Raw genomic sequence first — 10120 nt, 5'->3', positions numbered from 1 at the left:
ACCATACACATACAACATGTCATATCATAACCGAATCAGAGAACAGCCATGCATATCGGGTCTACTGTGTGACTGGTCCACCGTATCGGGTCTTCAGTCCACCGGGTCCACCCTCCGAGTCTAGTCATGTCCCTCAAGTCTGCAGTGTGGTTGGTTCGCCCGCACCGGGCCTTCAACCCACCTGGTCCACCTTGTGGGGCCTACAGCCTATCCGGACCGCTCGTTGGGCCTTCGGAACAACCGGTCCGCCCTGGGTGTCTTGGCCTACAGCACAAAGCAGGACCCGCCTCAACCCAACTCCAGTCCAAACAACCATGTGCACAATAACATACAATCATATAATACTTCACAGTCAACAAGTCGATCAAACAGATCACATAACATATCATCATCCTAACCCGGATACCGATCTAACCGGTCACTAGCATATACCATCCTAACTACCAGGATGCAAACATATCAAAGCATTAGCATAACAACAAATACCCAGATCTCAATCCGATAAAGGGTCGGCCTTGGTACCTTACACCCTGTTGATATAGTGAGGATAACTCACCTCGTGATTTCCGATACTCTGAACTGAAGAAGCAGATTCTCGAATTACCAACTCACCGCAAATCCCGAACTAGCCAACATAGCACAAATACACATTAGGCCAAGCACACATCCACTTATCGGGCCAAGGCCAATGTCCAAATCTTATACAAAGTCCAATATTGGCCCAATTTACCAAATTGGGCCCACCTCACCAAATGGGCCTAGATCCAGTGTCCATAACAATAATTGGGCCCAAAATACTCTATCCACAATTTCCAGACATGGCCCATAAACCAACAACCCACAAACGGCCCAAACTCTAAGGCCCAACATTAAAGTCCAATCACGGGAAGTACGATGGGCGTACCCTCCTTGGTACGCGGGGCATACACGCTGAATCACAGATAAGGATCGGGGCACTGGCCCGCTACGCGGGGCGTACTACCATGTTACGCGGGGCGTAACTTTGCTACTCATTAAGTTATTATAACTTCTTAATGGCTTAAGCTATCAAGCCCAAACTTCATATCCCTAGGACAAATATGCCTAAGATTCATAAAGTCTCAAACTTTATCATTTGGGACATCCATAAAGCTCTTAATCCAAGGTTTTAATCCATTAAGACCTATATATCTCACACATGGAACAACTACAGCCCTTGGGACCTCATTTTTCTCACTCAATACCTCTTCAAAGGTCTGAAACGACAGATAATATCGGCCAACACAAAGCATGAATCAAGATGAGAACTTTTGGGACAAGAAAGATGCTAAAACTTCACAACACTTAGATCTATTCAAAATAAATGGCAAGCAAGAAGCTTTATACCTCAAATAAGCTCCAAAGGATGATATCTCTTCAGATCTACAAGCTCCAATCGTTCCTTTCCTTCTTTGATAACTTCTCCTTTCTTCTTCTAGCTTTTCTTTTGCCTAAATGAGCTTTCCAAGGCCAAACTAACCCAACAATGGAGGGAATACGGGTTTCTAGGGTTTTTTGAGGTTAAAGGTGAGCTTATGGAGGCTAGGGTATGAACCAACATGTTCCTTATATAGTGGCTGACCCTAAAATTAGGGTTTGGGGTTTCTGAGAGTACGTTGGGTGTACTCACCTAACCACCCCACATTTTTCCTCTACTACGCTGGGCGTATGTCCAGTTTACTCTGGGCGTACCCAGCCAAACTTCAAAACAAATGCATGGCTTGCATGGAACCCCTTTTTCCACTTTTCCATTAAGAGCTATAATCAATTATCATCTTCAAAACGCCGCAACTCCTCTACTCTAAACCTGCTCCCAATCGACTTTACTTTCACACGAGGGTGACAAGAAGCCCTATGCTTCTAACAACATACACCAGCCCGAAACCTTCTCGGATAAAACCCATTTCCCGCAAAAGGACCAGAATTACCCTTCCTCTTAAATCTCAGGGACTCATAATTAAATACTTTAAGAACAGCGTGTTACATTAGACATAGCAAAGGTTTGTTGCAACGTTCATGAGTGCTCCAGAAATAAGATTTGAGTATTCGATTAAACCCGTTCTCACATGAATCACTTTATGGAATTAATCATGAGTGATTGTGAGACAATAATATCGTATAGTCTTTAAACTGAGATATATGAGTTATTGTTTACAAGTTGGTTGTGCATTCATAATGTGTAAAGGCATATGTAACTTGATGTTATAAAACATATTGTTGTGTATGATTTAATGAGTAAATAGTAGAAGCATATAAGTCAAAATTTATTTGTTCCTTTTATCCTAAGAGGTTAAAAGTGATATCTTGGGCCCCTCAATGATTTTTTGTTGACTTGTGTGTCGGGCCCGTTCAAGACTAAGTTGATGTGTTTAATTAAGTTCTATATCAGACAAATCAAAAATCTGGAAACAAACTGTTGGACAATAAGTATGACTATGTTCCATGTATTTGTCCGCATGATATCTTGAGAACGGAGGAATACATGATCCTTTATCTTTAGGTCGTGTCATAGTTTAACAGCAGCTTTTGAGAGCTACGATTACTAATCAGATTTTGAAGTCGTACTTGCATTTATAGTTATTAGACTTATCCAAGTAGGAGACTATTGGATTAAGTGTCTAAACCCATAACTATATTTGGTATGTACTTGACCCGATAGTAGCATGGTCCTTTTGGGTTGCCTTCACCATAGCAACTTGATCGGATGAATTATAGAGAAAGAGGTTAATTATGATTTATTAATATATTATAGAAATAATATATTAAAGGAGAAATCATATTATTTAATTAATATTGGTCAATAATTAATTTAGAATTAATTTTGTGGTTAAAAGAGAATAATTGAATTAAGGGGACTGGTACTATAATTATAAGATAGTTTCAAAGTTGGGCTTAGGGTCCATAGGGAAGGGATGGAAGAAATCTATGTGGGAGTCCACATAGAATTCGTCCAAGGGGCCTTCTGGAAGGATCCTATGGGATGCTTAAGGACTAAGCAATTGGATTAGGGTTTTTACTGAAACCCTAGCAGCTCAGCTATATAAAGACCCTATGGCACTCTTAAAATTGGCCACTTAAAACCCTAGAAGGATCATTAGTCGATTTTGTGTCTCTCCCTCTCTCTCTCTAATATTCTTCCATTGCTTGTGGTGTTTGTGATCTATTAGAGGCATCGCATTTGAGGTGCAAAGTTCTCAAAGGTTGAAGATCAAGCTAGCTACAGTTGAAAGGTAAGATTCTAACTTTGTTTTAGCTATAAATTTCGATTTATGCATGCTAGATTAGGGTTTATAGCTTTGGATGATTATTTCATGTACAATTAGAGAAAACCTAGATCCAAAGCTTTAGGGTTGCATGTTCACCATAGGATTGATGTAATGCTCAAAACCCATCACTTACTCTAATCATTGATTTCTATATTTTAATTTATGTGAAGTTTGCTCTGATTTATGTCATTCTAATATCTGAAATATCTGATTAATAATTGAATGTTGGCTTTGAAGCATAGAAAGAAACTAATTGTATCCCCTTTGGTTTGTCTATGACGGATAATGTTGAAGCAAGAAGAGAAAGTGTGCAAGACAGGGTTTTACGTGCTACATATATGGAACTATTCAAATGGAAAATATGGTCATTAGATGATTATTATTAAATTTGTTTAGTTGCTCAAGGTTGTTATTATGGTCTTTAGATTTGATTTGCAAGTAATAGATTGTTGTCATTTGATGGTTACTCTTGAATTGGTTTAACTAATCAACTTTCAGTTGTGATTATGGTATTTAGATTTGCAACATTTTTCCATTTTCATGTTTGAGAACATATATGATTGTGTTTGTATACATTATTTCGTTACTCTTTAAACAAAATTGCAAGTGTTTTCTTTTGTATGGTGTTTTATATTTTTTTAGTTATCCAAAAAATTGGTTTAGTTATTTTATAAACAAAAACAATACATAAGGGTAAAATTTTCAATTTTATAATTCAATATAAGACTTTAGAGGTTCTAACCAAACAGCATTTTTAAATTCAGATCTTAAAAATTCAAACCTCTAAAAAATTCAGATTCTATCAAACAGTCCCTTAGCTCCTCTCAATGGACAAACATTTACCTAAGTCCATTAAGGTAATTTTTAATGAACGTAAAGGCCTAACCCAAGAAAGAAACGGGCTTAATATTTACCTAGATGTGGGTTTAATTCTCAATTTACAACATTAACCCTCTATGTATGCTCCTTTGTTCATAAGCAACCTTCTTTTTTTGTTTGTATTAATTTTAACCCTAAATTATATTAAACATTTGGTTTATACAAATTAATTTAAATATATAATCTTTATATATTAATTAATTCTCTTAGATATTAATTAAAATCATTTTTACTCATTTTATTTTAACTTATTAACATAAAAACTAAAAATCATTTATAGTAATCATTATTCAAGTAAAAGAAACTAACGTCATTAACGGAAGGATTTTTTGGTCATTACGGATATTAGATCGAGTTGACGACCATTACCCCAAAGGATCCATATGCACTTGCACCACATACACTCGTACAATGTGGACCCCCGGCTAATGACCGAGAGCACACGAAAGGAGAAATCCCGTATCTTGTTCCATGAAACTAGAGTAATGGTTGGGACCCCTAATGCATGATCCATATATAACCTCGAGTTTGAAGATGCAGCCCCCGCACCTATACGATGTAGGGTCCCATGTTGAAGAACATAAGAAAATCAGCAAGTCGTGTCTCTCGTACCCATATGATACTAGAACGAGCTGAAGACCATTGTCATAATGGATCCATATCCATCTAATTTTCTTATTTATCATTTTATTATACAATCTAGCAAAAAATAAGTTGTTTATTTTTTGTTTATCCTTCAACCTATTAAAAAGAACTCTAATATCATTATAAAAATGCTAAATGATGTAGTTTTTCAATACAACATACATTAAAAAATCTCATCAAAAATATATTTCTAATTTATTAAAATTACCAAATTCATTTTTTTTTTTTATTTATGTGTTTATTATTGATATTATATTATTATTTTTATTTTTATTTTTAAGTGGAAAAATCAAATTAATAAGAGGGAAATATTAGTTCCTTTGTATGAAATTCAATCTTTAAATTTAGTTCCCTCAAAATCCCAAAATAAAAAGGATTCAAATTATCTCAAAATTTCAATTTTGTCCATATATATACTCCATGTTGAAAAATTCATTTTACATAACTGAGAAAGTATCTAAACAATTCACTGTTTCATTATCATCGTCATTTTTTTGGTCTCATGTTCCATAAGGTATACAAAGTAGAAGAGCGTGACACATGTTGTCAAACACAAGTTATGGGAAGAAATAAAGGTATACATGCATGAAATGTAATATTTGAATTCGAATACATTAATTGTCGATTTTCATATATATATATATATATATATATATATATATATATATATATATATATATATATATATATATATATATATATATATATATATATATATATATATATATGTGTGTGTGTGATGACATGTTAGACCAACTAAATGGTCATCTAATAAGCATCATTTTGGTCCTATTTTAGAATGTTAATTCATCCTAACTAACCACTAAAAACATCATTTTAATGTGTTGAATAAGTACTTTACGCTTCAAACATTAAGTGCCAAATATAAATTAAATTATGGCATATATACATATAAAATTAAACAGTAAATAAAAGTATAGAGAAGACTTCTATTCTTAAAAACCCATAAAAGTTGATTTTGTATTAAAGAACATCCACACTCCACTCAACTCATAAAGAATTGAATAGAATGTCTTGGAACTAGGATAAGGAATGCTTCTATTCTTAAAACCCATAAATTTACACTAAAAATATATTCAACCTTTGAACGATTGAATTCCACACTCTCACTTCAATATTATAATCAAATTTAATCTATTGAACACTTATTGATCAAAAAAAGACATGCTTTCTATACAACACAAAACCAAGCAATTTATTAATTAAAGTTGATTTCTTTTCTTTTTACAAAGTGTACATGTAGATTACCTTAACTAATTAACAATTAATTAATTAAAGTTGATTACTAACACTCAATTTACTAGTCATGCAACGTTTATTTTGATATCGATGAGCAATTAATTAATTAAAGTTGATTACTAACACTCAATTTACTAGTCATGCAACGTTTATTTTGATATCGATGAATGTGCAAGGAAAAAAGTTATATCCCATATTGGTACACTGCGGGGATCTTTCAGAAAATACGTTAATGATCATTTCGTAAAGCCCTACTTGGGTACACCAAAGAAGCTAAAAGTAATATCGTTATTGTGTGATTTTTATATATAAATATTTAAATGCTCAAGTTTTAAACTTACAAAACTGAATTTATCGCAATCGGACTAACACACACACTAGGAGGTGAACCTAATCGTGTAATAGTATAGTTGTGGTAAGAACAGGTGTCCAATACTAGAGGAACGATGGTGAATTAATTTGGAGTTTTTGATTATAGGTTACACTAAACACACTAAAGAAATAAAGAAATGTTTTATGAAGTATTTTAGATACCACTCAACATCAAATATCGATAAACCGACTGGAAGACAAATTTCTTTAGGTACTTTGGTCTAGATAAATTACATCTCAAATTACTGGTTAACTAGTGATACAATGGATATTTATTCATTATTCACCAATTCCTAATTTGACTAATGTCATGGTCATGACACCTAATCCTTTGACTTCAACACAATTAATAATTCATTGATCAGGTGAACAAACAATCATGAAAATCATTATTTATTTCATATTAAGCAAGATTTGATCTTACTTAGCCCTGATGATAATAGGAGTTACATCATGCAGAGAATGGTCATTGTACTCATGCACACACATTAAAGTTCATTACTTTATTCCCTAACCCTAGGTTTTAGTCAAAACTCTAGTCATAATCACCAATTGTTACTGGATACCTACGATTCAAATTAACACGGCTATATAGTCCTCTAAACTCTATTAATTTAGCAATATGAAACAAAGCAACAATCTTTAACACATATGGATCATCAATCAAACTTGAAAAAATAAATTAAATAAGAGTAATCAACCTAAATAGATATTAAACCATAAATTCAAAGACTCATTCACTAATAAACACAAAGTAAAAGGTTTTAACACCTAAATCAAAAAGTAAACACATAATGGCATCACAATGGAATGCTAACATGGTCACGATAACAAACCACATGATTACCGACATGAATTCGCTCTCCACTCCCTCAGATCTTCACTCCTGTCAGTTTAACGGCCCTCTGGCCACCTTCTTGACCCTCAAAACAACATAATAGAAGTTACTTGTCGACTAAGGATCAAAGGTAATCGAGTTCTCTCTTCTGGTTGGCCGAAAATCACTTTTTATAAGAGTTGGAACCGACTTACGTACGCTGGGTGTAAGTCGGCGTACGCGGGGCGTAATAGGAAAAGAATCACGATCATGATTCGGGCACCAAACCCAGTACAATGGGCGTACTGATATCTACATTGGGCGTAGTCCACAGATTTGCATTACGATGGGCGTAAGTCCCACTACGTTGGGCATAGAGGTCTGCCTTCAGCCAACTTGTTCCTTTTGCATTCCAAGCCCAATTTTCGCTCCACTTATTTCTTTTTCACTCTAGCAACAATTATATCTGTAAAACATAAATTTAACCATTATGAGTACCTTTTAGTTCTAAATAACAATAATAAAGGCTAAAATATTAAGATATGATATATATATATATATATATATATATATATATATATATATATATATATATATATATGTATGTATGTATGTATATATGTATGTATGTATGTATGTATAAAAATACACATACCAACCGCCTCGATTTTGTGTATCTAACACACAAAGTGATTGGGAGACATTCGTTAAAAGTGTTTACAATCAGAAGAATTCAAAGTAATAAATTTAATTAGTCCAAATGTTATATATGTTCATGATAAGCAATTTCATTATATTTTTTAATTGATTTAGAAATCCTTTGATATCCTTTTAATTATTTACTCTGTGTTGAACACCAATTCTAATATGGGAAAAGCCACTCAAGCAAAGTTTTATTACCCACATAACATGGAATGTGGGGGTATGCTAAATTAAAAGAAAAATTAGTAAGTCCATTGATCAATATTTCAATTATTGAGCATGTATTTATTAGTTTCTTGTTCAGTTAATATGGTATATATACTTGCAAATTGTTTGATTTCCGCTTCATTGGCTGATTATTCTTTTAATAGGTGAAAGATAAAGTAATTGGTGCGGATGACGTTCCCTCATAATCTTTAAAGTGGAGGAAAGGACGGGAAAATAAAGAAGGAAAATATGATCGAGAATAAGTGAAGCTTTTGTAGAAGAGTTGGTATATAGTATCAAACTAGCAGCTTCTATCTGGTTTTGGTATTTGTTAATGCTACTTGATAAAGAACACAACTAATACTATATTTTATTTGACATACATTTTTTCTAGATCAGTCATGAAACTGCAATTGAAGAAAAAAACCATTCTTGAACCAGTCACAAATGCCCTCTCACTGGTCTTTCACAAAGAACATGGTAGATTTGTAAGAGGAGTTGGTATGGGAGTGACTCCAAACAGATATTAGCATACGCCTCGATCCAGATCCTCATCAAAAGAAACAATTCCTTTCCTTCAGCAAAACATAAACGAGCAAAAACCATCAAATCGGGATCTGAGGTGGCAAGTTGATTATTTGTTGAGTTTGTCTTCTCCTTTGGCCAATCATGTAGATTCTCCAATAACTACTACTCCAACTCCGAAAGATTCTCTTACAAAAAAAGTAACTTAGTGAATTTTTTTGTGATAGTTTGTTTAACAAAGGACTGCTAATTAATGCTTTCGTCGCATACTGTCATCCCTAGTAAATGAAAAAAAATGTGGGTAAATCAACATCTTAAACACCCCCCATACAGCTCCAAAATAATGTAAGTTAATATATAATAATAAGTTTTGTACATTGTATTTTCCAATAATTTCAACTGGTTTTCATAGACTAAACATGGAACACTATTTTCAGGAAAGCTTGAATAATGTTAAATAAAACGTTGCATATATGTGTGATGAGGCACATGAAAATGTGATAGTAGCACCTCAACCCAACACATCCTACAGTTGACCAAAGTACATATATTCGACATGTTTACGTAGATATATACGTGTCGGTTAAACATTATACTTTTAAATATATTAATATGTGCATATATATCTTTGTAGAAAATAAAATGTTCACTATCAGTGTGAAAACTTAGCAATGTCGTTGCAATGGGTTATGTCAACTATGCTACTGATGGAAACCAAACAATACATGGAAAGCCATTGACGACTGATTACTATAGAATTTTTGTGGATGAAGCAATTAAGCCAACCTCCTACGTATTAAATAGAGACAAACTCCTGTTAAGAGTAAATGATGCACTGCATTCTTTTTGATTGGGAGAAAGGTCTTGTAACCCTTGATTCTAAGATACTCTTGTTGCATAAGTCGTTAATTAACCCTTCTATTTTTTTTAACGATTCTATTAATTAATAAAATACGTTGTGCATGTTCCTAATTTATATTTTTGTTGTTGGTATAGGATCCAAATGTACATATGCTTGAAGCAAATAATAAACTGCAAAAGTTAAAGGAAAAACAGCCTAAAGTATGTTGTACAGTAAAAGACTTAAGGAGTATAATAATAAAAATATTATATATATATATATATATATATATATATATATATATATATATATATATATATATATATCCATTTTTTTTGAAGTAATAACTTTAAAATTATTTTTAGTACAAAACATTATAAGTATTTTATGGTTACTGTTTAATTGTTTGTGATTGAGTAAATGCACAAAATACTCACGATATAATATTAAAAATGTCACTAAAAGGGATCAATAATCATAATAAAAGAAATAACATGTTAGTATAGATCATTTTTTGTGACATCTTAAAATGTTTATTTATCGGTTTATGTAAACAATAATAATGATAAACGATTAAACGTGTAAGGA

Source organism: Lactuca saligna, chromosome 4, assembly GCF_052625555.1.
Source record: "Lactuca saligna cultivar CGN05327 chromosome 4, ASM5262555v1, whole genome shotgun sequence".
Lineage (NCBI taxonomy): Eukaryota > Viridiplantae > Streptophyta > Magnoliopsida > Asterales > Asteraceae > Lactuca > Lactuca saligna.
This window is presented reverse-complemented; position numbering follows the sequence as displayed.